The sequence below is a fragment of the Lagopus muta genome, chromosome 3, assembly GCF_023343835.1.
Source record: "Lagopus muta isolate bLagMut1 chromosome 3, bLagMut1 primary, whole genome shotgun sequence".
Lineage (NCBI taxonomy): Eukaryota > Metazoa > Chordata > Aves > Galliformes > Phasianidae > Lagopus > Lagopus muta.
Genome location: NC_064435.1, coordinates 59,030,006 through 59,045,035, shown reverse-complemented (window position 1 = coordinate 59,045,035; position 15,030 = coordinate 59,030,006). Strand labels below are relative to the sequence as shown.

Genomic DNA, 15,030 nt, shown 5'->3' with positions numbered 1-15,030 from the left:
CAAGCGAGGGGGCAATGTATCATTCATCAAGATACCATGAAAGGACTGTGCACAGTGCAACCTGGACAATGATCTACAAGGCAAAAGAGGAAGAAACCATAAAGAATAAGCTAGTCAGCATGCCGAATAATCATAAATAAAGCCTGAGGCATGACAGAGACTCTGTGTATTGTACAATACCGCTCCTCACAGAAGTTAGGCCAGATGAGCTTGGCAAATCAGTAGCTAGGGAGAAAGCTCTAATTGTCTTCATTTAAAAAATAGTTTTAAAGAGTCAGAGATGTCTTTGAAGGAGTCTCAGCAGTGCTTAACAGTCTGTATAACTATTACAAAAAATGCACAACCAAATTATAGCAGTTTCTACTTACAAACCTTGCTTATGGTTGCCCATGAAAACGTTCTCCAATATCTTTAACAGGAGATGTCTCAATGTTCAGTGCTCCATTGCACACCTTAATGAAGGCAAATCTCCTCAATTTCCATCTTATTAATAAGTGGTCCTATTGATTTGAAAAGCAGCCACTGCAAAACAGAAGTTCGTTCTCACTGTAGAGATTGCAGTGTGCATGGCGCTTGCTGGCTATCAGGAGTTGTCGCTCCTTTCTCATCTTCTGATAGTCACTTTTTGTCCTCTAAGTGTGAATCCTGTTGCTGATGATTCAGGACAAAGATATTAATGTTTTTCTTGAAAATATAAAAATTGAGTAGCTACACCTGGACGTTGGTGGTGATATTTGTTTTCATTTTGTGCTGCAACTGTTAGTCGTAACTGTATTGAGTATCCCTGTATAGCAGAGAGTTGATCAGTGTGTAAGTATCCAGTATGTTGATATTTATGTTAGGTAGCTGTCACCCAGAAATACTGCTCGTTGCTTAGCCAAAGGCTCTGCAATTACTTCAGCCAGTGGTTGCATTGTTGTTTAACACAAGGCAAGAGGAATCTCTAGATTAGTCTTGGGGTAGCCATAATAATGATGTGTGTGTGTTTAAAATGCACTCTGAGATGCTTATTGCCATCTTTTCCATAAAACACCAAGTATCAGAGCTAAGAAAACAATATTTCTGGGAATTTAAACAGTTTTCTTTAGACACTGCCATTGCTGTTTCCTACCACAGCTGAGCTCTTCTGGTTGGAAGCAAAGCTTATTGTCTGTGACTTCAGCTGAATTGTGAACAGTAGTTAACTATCGTTGCTTTTTTGTTCTTCCTTGCCTTCAGATACAAGAAGAATGCTCCTCACACTGACACAGATCATAGAGTCTCTGTCGGAACTGATAAGCTGTGCATCCCAACTCCTCCTTAGCTATGGGGAATGACAAACCAGCCTCTTGCTCCTGTTGGCTGATCTCTAAGAATAGCTGCACCAGCGTCTCTCTTCCACAACCAAGTTCTTAGTACAGGCATGCTTAGTCACAGGGAAGAGAGCTGTAGTCTTATTCTCTAAACATATTTTTGGTTTTGTGGCCTATCTCTACTGAATTCTGAACTGCAATTAATTTTATCTGAGGACTTCGTGGATGGGCAAGGAGGGATGTGACTATATTATGCTTTGCATAGGGGAAAAAAACAGGAGACAATGATTGTATAGGCTACCTTTTCCTTCTTGCATGTTTTCTTCATTTATTTATAACCCTCCTGATAAGACTTCATTGGCCACCATAAAGACTGGATCTTTATTTGAGGAAATGCCGAAGAAATACTGGCTCAAGTCTCTGTCTCTTTCCCTCCTTCCCACTAATGATCCACTGAGACTACTGATACATCACCTGGTGACTTCCCACACTCTGCTAGGACTCCATTCTCAGTTTGGGATGGTGACAGATGCAGAGTCTTCTGTCGGATAAGTTGGCCCACTTGAAGGAGCCAGAGATCTGGCGTGCAGATCTGCTCTTGCTCTGCACTAACTACTCACCATTTACCATCTCCTTACTCTGGTTCTACTTTAAGTCAACCATTTTATTTTTTTCTATCAGTTCCTATTTTTCAGCTGTTGGTGAGAGTATTGCAGCAGCACATGGAACTATGCTCAGACCTCTTATGTGTAGGGGACAGGTGCTCCTATCTCTTGGTTTAGAAAAATCTTAAATAGATTCTCCTACCATCTCTTCACCCTATCTTGCACTGCACACACAGTTCACACAGCTAATGGAGCAGCATCTTCAGGGTGTTTAAGTAAATTTGGGAGACTGACTCCAGGTATACTTGGGCATAATCTATTGCCTTAGATACTTATTTCTCAATCTGTAAACCTGTCTCTGCTTTGTAATATTTTTCTTTTTCCTTTTTCTTTTTTCCCCCCAACAACATAAAAAAAACCAACCATGTAAACAAGTATTTCAGAATTGTTGACTGACTTTTTTCATCCATTTCTTCTTTGCAGGACTTTACAGGACCAAACAGAGGGGAATGGCAGAGAGGAACAGCTGAGAACAAGGTAAGATGTTTTAACTCATCTTTAGGGTGTTTCTCATGCATGTATTAGTGACTGGACAGACACTGGACTCATAAAAATTGTGAAGACATTTGGTCAAGTCCCAGTCTTGTTACAGAAAGAGCTGTGGCTCTAGAAGATTGGAGGTGAGAGCACGTAGATACTTCTCCAGAAAGCTCTTAGAAGATCAGGGAATGCCTTCTTTGCCTTCTGTACACCTGATTTCCTAATCAATGACATCACTATTATATTGTTTTCTGAACTTGGATATAATTTAAGTTGAAGCTGAAGAAGGGATGATTTAGGTTGGATATCAGGGCAAAGTTCTTTACCAAGAGAGTGGTGAAGTGCTGGAACAGGCTGCCCAGAGAGGTTGGGGATGCCCCATCCCTGGAGGTGTTCAAAGTCAGTTGGATGGAGCCCTGGGCAGCCTGGTCTAGTATTAGATATGGAGCTTGGCAGCCCTGCCTGCGGAAGAGGGTTTGGATCTTCATGATCCTTGAGGTCCCTTCTAACTCAAGCCATTCTATGATTCTATGATCCTATGATTCTATGATCATGGATTATACAGCTACTGCAGAGCCACCTGTGTAAGAAAACACCTACTTGTTTGCCTCTCTCACTCTCTGTACACAGAATACATATGTGGTATCTGTCACACCCCTGTACATTAACAGAATGTTAGAACTGAATCTGTGTTCAAATTGGTGAAATATTCTATAGAGCAGTGTATAAACCAGTCTCTTCCAAATTATTCATCTGAAAATATATTCGAAATCCTTCCTTCAGGGTGGTGTTATCAGATGTGAGAACAACCACAGAAGCCAGGTTGCAAAATAATTCTTCAAAACTCCTGCAAGGTGTCAATTGACTAAAGCCATTTGCTCAGTTCTGCAGTAGAAGTCAACAGAAAATCGACCTTACCACTGTTTATGTTTCAACCGTTTCAGTTTCAAAATATATACTTTTTTTTCTAATGCTTTACTGACCATTACAGAAGAGCTTACAGTTACTCAGGAGCTTGAATTAAGTGTGATGTATTAACACTACAATATTGTCTCCTGCTGGTCACTGGCAGTAACAGTCAATTTTTTTGGCATGTCAGCTAACACCAAATCCCACTCTATTCCTCTGTGTTTCAGGAATAGACTTGAAGTGTGTTTTCTTGAACTCACAGTGAAAATGCAACATTCCCCAAAGAAAACCTTTTTCATTTCTACATGGTACGCACTTATGATATAGCAGCGGAAAGGAGACAAACTTTACTGTTACTGTTCTCTCATTAATTTGGCCATTCTCTTTTGCTTTCATCTTGAAATGGAGGACAGGAAATAAATACGGTTTATTGTGACCCACTCTTCTTCAAATATAGTGTTTGGTGGCTCTGACAATCGCCTCCTTGTTTGCTGCCATCTACCAGCAGACACTTATGCATATCCAAACTCGTGTGGTCTCGAGCTAAGATCTCTTGATTTGTGCTTTTGACTCAAACCATCCCCAGAAATGAAGCTTTATATACTCTATCAGGTGTGCTGAATGTTCGGTGTATGCATGCACTACAACTTAATATATTTTCCATATAATGAATAGTAAATGTCCATATAATTACCTACTCGGTTTAAAATTACTCTTAATTCATCGTAAAATAAAAACATTCATTTTCAACTTCCAGAATAAATGATGTTTGCAAATTGTAAACATCAGGGACTCTTACTTGTGTCACAGTTCTGAAAAATAACTGCTTCAGGTTGATAAAAGATTGAGGGTATTTATCCCTATGGTGTTCTAGAGTTGAACAGTGATTAAAAAAACCTGAATTCTGCTATCTTTGATAGTTTTCATAGCTTAGGCCAAACTGAAAAATTAAAATAAGAGAACATGGTTCTCCCAGTTGTGTTTTTGGCATTGCCTTTGTTCTCTGTTCCTTTCATTTAGCAGGACTGGCATTGTTCATTACTGTGAGATCTATGCCTTGGACTCAGAATTATTGGCCATATTTTATCTGTGAGTGGATGCTGAAATCATCCAGTTATCTCTGAGAAAGTGTTAAGTGTAGGGGTAGAATAAAAGGACCAAAGGGCCAAATTCTGCCCAGACTAACACCTGTTTGCCTCAGGGATTTAAATTAAGACAGAATTTCTTTCCTAAGCTAAATTAATCTCTCTTCTGTGCAAGAAGCTTTCACTTAAGCAGTTTTGAGTGTTGCAGATCTAGCAAAACAAAATATGGCTTTTTGAGAAGAAGCGCCAAGTTTTATTTCATTTGAAACCCCACTGACTTCATTTGCACTACACATGAGAGAAGGAAGGAATTTTAAACTCAGCAGCTTATTGGCGGATGCACTGTGACTTGGAATATGTACACACTGTCAATAGGTTTTTCTGAAGGAAGATTTTCTCAGCCCTTCATCAGAAAGTAATTGAATGGGTTACAGCTCAGCTTTAAAATCTTCCCTGCTGCTACAAAGAATAAAAGCAAATAAGGAAACTGTATCTAGACTGAAAGCCATGGTAAACTGATTTTTATTTGGAAAAACAGAAAGGATTAATTTACTTCACTAGTATAGAGAGTTCTCTGAATTGAAATATATGAATGGGTTATCAATTTTCAGACTTCCTTTGGAACTGAACTACGTAAAGGGGGCAATTGCAAATACTGCAATGAAATGCCAAACTTCTGAGGTTTTAGAAGAACTGATTGGCTATCAGTCTGCTCTCTGATCACTTAACATTGGCTCTAAACACTCTGCGGGACAGCTGGATTCCCACATTATACCATCAAATGCTGCTCTTGTGCTAACAGCTGTCAAAAGAAACCATACTGAAAATAACTACTGATCTCCTTTCTAAAGGGTAACTGAAAAGTCAGATACTTCTGTAACACAGGCACATAAATAAAGGGCTGGTAAGCAACACGTGCATCTGCTGCTAGGTGCACTTTTGTGGGCTTGGTTAGAGAGGTTTTAACCAGATTTGGACAGCTGTTGGAAGTCTATGTGGGAAGATGACTTCATATGGGCTGTAAATTAAATTAGGGGTAGGGTTGTGAAGATATGCCCATCTCCTGGTGGAACAGACAATAGGGTAAAATGTGTGTGGGAGAGACAGAGAATTTTGTTCACATATTAAGTCTTACTCTCTATCATCCTTCTATTAAAGTAGCTATGAGCAGACAGTGTTAGTTTGTGACTGACATCCTGAAGCTGCCTTGGATAAGCACACAGTAGTTCAGTAAGTCCTACGTGGACTTCATCTAAGGTAGAGGTGCCATAAAGCAACGTGGTACAGTAGTGGTATGGTCAGTCCTGTCTCACAGTGAGTTGGCAACTCTTCTGATCTTGGGCTCTGGTCTGCTGCGTGTCCCACATCAGGTGATAATTTGCCCCAGAAATCAGCCCAAATCAGCCCTAACGAAAAGGAGGGAGTGGAGGCAACCTTTACAGTCTTGTCTGCGATGTGATTTCTCAAAGGAAGGGTAAACCACAAGCTAAACAATACTTTCACTTTTTCAGACTGCAAACTTTGCCTGATGACTTAGTCATGAATTGAGGTCAGCCAGGTTGCTGCGCAGCACAGCAATGTCAGGTAAATAGTCAAGCCCTCCCAGAAAAGAAGCAACATTGCTATTGCTTGTGGTAACATGACCATATCAACCTATCCTTTTCATTGTTTGAAATTCTTAAATTAATTTGTAGATTTTGTACTGAAAGAAAATGAAACCTTGAGAGCAAATGGGAGAGGAGTTGCTTTGCTGTAGTTTTTCCTTTGCAGATCAGTTCTGAGAAAAAAAAAAAAAGAAAGAAAAAGAAAAAAAAAAAAGAAAAAAAGCCTCCTAGTCAAACAACATTGCTAAAATTATTTTCTATTTTGGGCTTGTGTTTAAGCTAATCCTTTTGTTCCATTCAGAGCTCATCCGGTGATGCAGTGCTCCCGTTTTTAGTTCTCAGAATTGTTGCCCATAGCTAATCTGTGCTCATATCTAAGCCTCCAGAGTTTATATCCCTTACTATGGACAATTCTGATTTCAACCAGCTCAACTGCACCCTGTGAAAGTCTGAATGAATGGCATGAACAGGGCCCTGATGGCAAAATGTCTTGTAGGACATGCAGCCAGCAGAGAGGCGTAAAGCATTCACAAAGAATACATGGGTTCATCTCTGTTCCCGTTTATACTGTAGCTCCCCAGTGGTTTAGGCCTCTGTGGTAGAACAAACTCTCAGATCCCTTTAAATCTTCTTTATACTTTTTTTAAACAATATTTTGCACATTTCATGGTGGGCAACTGTAATCTTCTCCAAATTACTCTGATCTGGTCTTGACTGGTATGTCTAAAACACAAAAAGGTGTTTAATTTAAAAAAAAAAAAAAAAAAAAAGGCTGTATTCTTCTCTCATTCTTCTCTCATCTCTACACTACCTACTCTATCTATTATGTAAGGTTAGTGCTTCAAATTGCCCTCTATGTGATACTTTAATTTCTCATCCACATAATACCACTGTGCCAGCCTGTGTGGCCTTAGGTCCTGGCTCTATCCTGCAGCATTTCACCACTCATCCCTCTTACTACTCTGTTATCTAAAAGTTAAATTTGAACAACCCCTGGGTTATGATTCCTTTCCTGTTCTCTCCAGGTGTTGACTCACTTCCTATCCAGCCCATGGGGCAGCTCACAGCAACACAATCTCAGCTTTAAGGAATGAGCACAATAACCCCATATTTCTAAGAGGCAGAACGTCTGTGTTCTGGAATCAGTGAAAGGCTCAACAGTGATGAAAACAGTATTTCCTTCCCCTTATGCTGTGTGAGGGTAATACTAAAGGAATCTGTAGAAGTAAATGCTGCACCAGCCAACAATTACCTCACATATTGTGAATTCCTGTAGTTTTTTGGTTTTTTTTCTTTTTTTAATTTCCTGGTTAATTTTGAAGTAATCTGGGGCTTTTTCCAAAGTGCAGAAGCCTGTCCCTTAATTAGTCCCCTTTAGTCTTAGAGACTTCCATGTTTCTTCAATTTCCAAATTTTTTGAATATGTCATCACGGTGCTTTTGTAGCACTACAAGGCATTCAATCTCTGCCAGCCCCTGCTAGAGACTTAGTGCTTACCCAGGGTCTGCCACAAGTAGGACAATATGTGCCATTTTAGCAATACTGCTGGCTTCAAAACCCCTCATGTCAGAGACAGCTGCAACTCAGATCACTGAAAACATAGTCTTTGTCCATGCAAAATCTGTTCTGAGTTGGGACAGGCAGTGGGAGCAGTGTTAGCTATTCCCTTTGGGTGCTCTTTTGTTACGAAAGGGCATGCTGGTGTTCTTATTCTGTGGATCTTCTATACTATCTCAAAATTCCCTAAATGTATGGGAAGTGCTGAACCTCTGACTGACCACCTGAGGTGAGCAATAGGTCAGCCATGAGAGCACAGGTGAAGGCAATTCACCTGTGCTACCAGAAGGGGTGGAGCCTGGCTCCACTTCTCCTGGACCCCATTTAAGAGCTGACTACCAGTGGGGAAGGATCTCTTTTGGAGATTGCTCCTCTTGGAGTCTTCTCAGTGAGCCTAGGACAAGGGTAAGCTTTCCATCCATTCTTCTTTAGTGTGATGACCTGTTTAGCCTAACTTTCTTGTATATTTCTTAATAATGATATCCACATATTCATTGATTCAACACTGAATCAGTTGAAATCCTTCCCAGATGGGCTTCCAAAGAGGTTTTCTGTGAAAGCTTATCTTTGTCATTACATCTTTTGCTAGTTAAGGCTCACCTCAGTAGTTTCTCTCACTGGTTGTGTCAAATGCCTACGTATACTTCTCAGATGAAACTGTACTCCTGCAGGGAAATAAGAACCAGTGATGTCCACAAAGGACTAACTTCTTTTCACCTGCTGCAGCCTAACACACAATGCCACCAAGACTGTGCTTGTTTGAAGTCAGATCAGAGATGAAGACTATCTGTAGCTGAGGTTAAGGATGACAAAGGGGATGTGATGTGTAGGAAGGTGGAAGCATTATGGGAAACATGAAGTCATTCTGCAATCTTCTCTAACTGAAGGCATGCACTTTCCATTCAAACTATAGACTGTAGCACATCTGGCTTCCTTATTGAAAGCACTTAGATATTTTTATAGTGAAGAATGTAATGTTTTCTTGTTTGCTCTCTCTCTTCATCTATTATATTTCTGGGTTTTATCATTGGCCCATTTCACGTTTATCTGTTAATTGTGATAACAAATCATCTGTGTTCTGCCAGATTCAAGGTGTTCTTTACTATATCCTCTCTATTATCAGCTTGAAACAGTTTTATGGAGATGGAAATACATTCAAATTGAATTAGTATTGTAATGTGGCCATACCTGACACATAGGGAGAGGAAGAAAGGAGTCAACTTCCAGAAAGTCTTATTTTTTTGGGAAGTTGAGAAAGATGAAAGATGCTTCAGTTCACTCAGACTAGGAAAACCTTTTTGGCTGATGCCCTGAAGGTGAACAAAACCTTTGAGGACCCACACCAGTGAAGCGATGGCTTTGAGCAAGAAGCCTACTGTCTTTTTTTTAATCATACAAAAATGATTAAAAGCCATTTTAGTCAGTGTATCAATACTACAGTGAACCAAGAACTACATTTAATTGCATTCAATAATGTAAATTCTTAGAAGAATTTGGAGTAGAAGAGATCTCTGTATGTCATCTTGCCCAAAGCAGGACGAGCTTTGAGGTTGTTCAGGACCTTCCATGGGTAAGTTCTGATTGTCTCAGAAATGTAGATAATTAGTTAAGTGTATTATACGCAGGCGAATGAGAATTATATAGAAGTTATAATATATATATATATATTAATATATCTATATGTAATACAGACATATATCTATATAATATATAGAAGACTTTGTGGTAATTCTCTTTCAGTGCAAGAGCATAAAATACTCTTAAAATCTTGTCTAACTATAGTAGGTCTCTTGTCAGAAGTACAGCCTACAAAAAAAAAAAAATCATCTGCCTAGTTAGGATGAATGACTGATAGCCATGATAACAATAGCCTCAAAAATATAAAACTAGCCAGGTATCAGCTCACTGGAAATGAATAGTTTCTTGTGGTGAGCATAAAATAAAAAGAAGAGATCTATTTAGGCCTTCCAGCCTGAAGGTCTTGATATTAATCCTAATATATTTTACCAAGGGATGCCCTAAACAACATAAAATTCAAGTTGTGAAAAGCCATAGTTTAGGATAGATACAGCATTTTGTGTGTACACTGTGATACTTCTTTTTCTGTTAGTAAAATTGTTAAAAATAAGCAAAGAAATTGAGTCAATGCATCTGTTATGTCATGAAAGCCACAGAGGAAATTCAGCATCAGAGATTCAGCTGAAATTGAGTCATTGATATCAATTTAAACTAACACTAGAAATATATATATTTTCTAAGCATAGTGACTGAATATATCTAGATAATAAATGCAGGATTAAAAACCTTGGAGATGGGTATCTTCAAAATCCCGTACTACATGAATTTGTAAGCTTTGGAATTCTTAAAAGCTCCCTCAGAAATTTTAGTAGTGATAATATTCAGCAGGTATACTTGGAGAAATAGAAATGGTGGTTAAGTGCCTGAAAAGAATCTTTACATCATACACTGAAATGTGGCCAGTATCTTAAAAATGTCTATTTATATGCACATAATTTGATGTCTATGCATGAGAATTGGATAACAGGTACATTTGTTTTGTGGTACAATATGTCAAGGAAGTGATTTCTTTCTTTCACTAGAGGTTTATACTGCAGTTGTGTCTAATGTATTGTGAGTTAGTATTTAACAATCACTGCTGATACACTTTCATCAATTCTGCTTGAGCTAGTGCAATCAGCTGCCATTGCTTTTGCTGCTCCCATGGATATTATAAATATCATTGTCTGAATAACCATTGTCTGAAAAATAGTTCTGTTTTAGATATCTAAGTGGTGGAAAAATGTTTTTTTTCAGCAGTTACTGAGATTTGTTTCTGCACATAAATAACATTTGGCCTTACAGAAATTCTTCCTCTACTAGTCAAGAAATTGCTTACAAATACAGAAAAATTTAATAAGAACAGAGAAACTTAGATTTTCCTGCCATAGAATAAATGTCCTCTAACATGTTTTCATGTTATTTTAAGACTGCAGAAATTAAAGGTGAAGGTAATTCCTGTTGGTTCATTTTTTATTTTTTCACTCAGGAAAGATTCCTTCCACTTTTGAACTGGACAACAGAGTCAGGTCAGCCTCTCATAGTATTCCTTGCACGTGCTTATGAAACCAGGGATCCATATGATGCAAAACCAGTGCTCAGAGAACTTGAGGAGGTACAGTATTAGAATTTTGAACTAAAACAGGAAAATGCCACTGAGCATGATGCATTTCTACAATAATGATACATTCTACAATAATGATATTGTTTATGTTTTTTTTCCCCCAGAAAAAGCAGAAAGCTCCACAAACATTTTTTTTTTTAAACCTGGTAGAATGTGGAGGCTGACAACACTTCTGCATCAAGATGTTTATTTGTATGCCTTCTTTCAAAACTTCCTCCATGACAAGACATGAGTTTTTGATTGTTTCCCACTGTACTGTCTGTCCTAGTGATTCTCTCATAGTAATGATTACATGAGCAGGTGCCATTTGCTCTTCTCAATTGCATCTGCTTAAACCACCTGCCCTTTAGAATACTTTTAAACTAACCATTAGTTTCTGAGATAAATTAATAACTTTTGTAGGGTTACATTTATTGGCTTTTTTAGATATTAGAGAAAGTTGTCCATGTATACAAGGACTTTTTTCCCTCCTAAATATTTTTGGTAGGGTCACAACATAGATCTTGTAGCAATTGCTCTGAATGTTTCACAACAAAGAAATGCAATGGAATCTCAGAAGAAAAGAGGGAACAGAATTTGAAATACAGAACTGATAGTGTTTCATAATTTTTGGTGAGATTATAAGTAATTAAAAAAACAAACAAAGCAAATCAAAAGTAAAAAAAAAAAAAAAAAAAAGCCTGAAATCCCATAGGTCAGTCCTTTTGTTATGCAATTGATGGCAAGACACCAAATGTATTCAGTGAAAGGGAATTAAACACAAGTTCAGGGAACTTATACGGTTTGACTTGCCCTTGCCTATTAGCTGTGGAAGAATCTTCCTACAGTAATGCCCACGCTGTCTTCCAGGGCTGGTCTTCAGCAATGCAGACTGTAAGCCTCCACAAGGCTTTGGGTACAGTGCCAACAGAGTGCCTGAGTGATTTTGTTGGGATAATGTGACACCAAACTGGTCAGGGTATGTGATCTTCACCCACCTGAGCAATAGTGCTGTGGATGAGTGATGCATAGGAAGCAGAGTGTGCTTGGCTACTCTCTTGCTCATGATATGCCACAGCTTTTCCAGTTCTTGTGTGCATGCATTTTTTTTTTTCTCTTTTTGTTTTTGTGTCTGGTCAGCAGAAGGGTTATCAGAAGGTCTGCTGGGTGTATCTTTTAACAGAATAGATCAGCAAGTTTTCCAGGCCTGAAACTGGTCATATTTAATCGATGTGGTTTTGTTCTAGGCTGATCCTTCAGATTAGGAAAAATAAGCTATTTACAACATTTGTATACAATCTAGTTGTTTTGTTTGCTTGCTTGTTTTTAAATTGCAGGCAGAGAGGACCACCAGTATTTTGTTCTCACTGGGGATTTTGACAATATCTGTCACAATCTGATCTCTTGTTTAGAAGAATAATGCAATGCAAACACAGGCATGAAAGGGCAAATAGATGTGGTTTGTCCCATACTACAGTAAACTTTACAGGCAAATAACAGTGGCAAAGTGTGAATGAGTGAGTCCAGCAGTTTCTCTCTGAATTCAGTGAGATCTGCTTGGGTGGAGGTTTCAAACACTTTTTCCTCTTAGTTTATTTAGGTTTATTTTTTTCTTTTTCTGATGACGAAGATCGCAGCAACACGCTCAGCTCTCTCTCTGGTGCTGGCGATTTCAGTGCCTATTTCAGGCTCTAGCATGATAACGTCACTTCTGTATGGTTCCAGGAGAGCTGAAGTAAACACTCCCATGCAGTGCTCTGAGAGCCCACATACAGTGGCTCATGCTCATTCTGCCAACAGAGCTGTTTCATCCCAGACACTATATTGTCTGCATAAATAAACTGCTACAGGAATTCATACACCAGCCATTCGTCAGAGATTTTATTTCTATTTTTGCAGCTTGCAGTAATTATTTCCTCATAGGGAAGCTAATTCTGCTTATATGGACTTTTCTTAAGATGGAGCATCTTTTCTGTACTTTTCTTATGCTTTTTATAAAGGAAGATTATTCATCTCTAAATTTATAGCATCTAGACATGTTCCCACTTGCAGCACCCAGACAGTTATTCACTTAGTTCTTCTCATTAACCATTTTAAAAACCACAACCCACTAATATTTTCTTTTTGAAAATAACAGGATTTTTTTTTTTTTGTCATCATCCATAGGAACACCTTTTTGATGTAATGGCATTACAAATTGCCATTTTTTTCTTGCTACAATAAAGGTACTTATTTAGATTTGTTTACTCTTATGTAAATTCTACTATTACCCTGTTGTTGCCCAGAGAAGCTGTGATGCCCCATCCCTGGAGGCACTCAAGGCCAGGTTGGATGGGGCCCTGTGCAGCTGAGCTGGTGGGGGGCAGCCCTGCCCACAGCACGGGATGGGGCTTGGGAGGTCCCTTCCAACCCATTCTGTTATTCTGTGTTTGTGACCAAAATCTAATAAACCTGTGTGAAATGAAGTATGAATTTAATAGGCAGAATTTATAGGTAGGAAGCTTGTAAACTTGAATAGATGCAAATGTTTCTTGTAAAGCTCACATGATAAGGCTTCTTCCTGGATTTTGCAGTCAAACTTCATGAGACAAATCAGTGCTGGTAACTTTTTGAAGGTAAGTTGTCTGTCATAGAGAAACTGATGCTGCAAAACTTTCAGGTTTTTTCTTCTGTGAAGAAGGTGAACTTGAAAGCTTTGAACTAAAGTGGGAAAGCGCTGAGGTCTTTTTCTGTGCACTGCAATCTTCTAGCTCACTGTTCTGGTGAAAGGTGTAAAAGATTACTAGCAGTACATATGGGAATGTAAAGGCTTGTGACAGTGGGAGGAAAAAAGAGAAGGCAGGTTCCTGTTGCATCAGTCTGACCAAGTCTAAATCCATCATCTGATTTAACTGCTTGGAATATGTATATGGTGTGTCTGAGGTCCCTATGTTGGCTCAGCCCAGAATAGTGGAGCTGAGGGAAGGCCTCATGGCAGCTGCAGCTCCTCACAGGGAGTGGAAAGGCAGTGTTGAGTTCTACTCTCTGTGATAGCATGGAGCTGAGCCAAGGAGGAGTCGAGCATGCAAACTCCTGCGAAGCTGCCCTCAGAGTATGGTGAGAGCTGGGCTGCTCCTCAGGGGAAGAGGATATGGCAGCTGGGGGGTGATTGGAGCACACAGGGCTCACTGAGGATGAGCAGTGACTTAATGAAGAGGAATAGTCCCAAGCAGGCACCTTGACGACTATGGCACGTTCTGTTAACAGTCTAGTAATCATTGGGCAAAAGCAAGGCAACAGTCAGGTCTAATGTTAGCACAGGAGAGTCAGGATCAGGGACAGCCAACAAAGGCCAAGAGAAATCAAGAACAGGTCTACCAATCATAGAATCATTTGAGTTGGAAGGCACCATTAAAGGTCACATAGTTCAACTCCCCTGCAATGAAGAGGGACACCTACAGCTACATCAGAATCATAGAATGGCCTGGTTTAAAAAGGACCACAATGATCATCTAGTTTCAGCCCCCCTGCTGTCTGCAGGGTCTCCAACCACCAGAGCAGGCTGCCCAGAGCCACATCCAGCCTCCAGGGATGGGGCATCCACAGCCTCCTTGGGCAGCCTGTTCCAGTGCGTCCCCACCTTCTGTGTGAAAAACTTCCTCCTAATATCTAACCTAAACCTCCCCTGTCTCAGTTTAAAACCATCCCCCTTGTCCTATCATGATCCACCCTCATAAACAGCCATTCCTCCTCCTGTTTATAGGCTCCCTTCAAGTACTGGAATGCCACAGTGAGGTCTCCCTGGAGCCTTCACTTCTCCAAGCTAAACAAGCCCAGTTCTGTCAACCTTTCTTCATAGAGGAGTGCTTCAGCCCTCTGGTCATCTTAGTGGTCCTCTGAATCCATTCTAAGAGCTCCATGGTCTTCTTGTACTGGGGGCCCCAGGCCTGGACACAGAATGTCTCCAGGGATGGGGGATTCACTACCTCTCTATGCAACCTCTGACAGTGCTTCACTACTCATTGAAATAAACATTATTTTCTTACATCCAGTCTAAATTTCCACTCTTTTAGTTTGGAACAATTTTCCATTGTCCTATCCTATATGTGGTCTATTACATCATATATTTTTGAACATGCTTGGGATCACTTTTTGCTGAAAATGCTGATCACCTGTTTCTTAGCTGTGAGGTTGTCTCTTACACTGAATTCCTGCTTTGCCAGATTCATTCTTCAGGTCAACGCACTTCAGTTGCCATAGTTAAATCTCATGATTTTTTTAAGCCTGTCTCCTGATTTT

General features: G+C 39.6%; 1 long non-coding RNA gene across 1 annotated transcript; it reads left to right on the top strand.

Annotated features, from left to right (window-relative positions):
• Positions 1–7,960: 7,960 nt before the first annotated feature.
• Positions 7,961–14,765, top strand: LOC125690688 (uncharacterized). The gene is made up of 4 exons (XR_007375743.1): positions 7,961–7,997; positions 10,639–10,764; positions 12,919–12,977; positions 14,495–14,765. It is a non-coding gene; the product is annotated as an uncharacterized LOC125690688 (long non-coding RNA).
• The last annotated feature ends 265 nt before the right edge of the window (positions 14,766–15,030 follow it).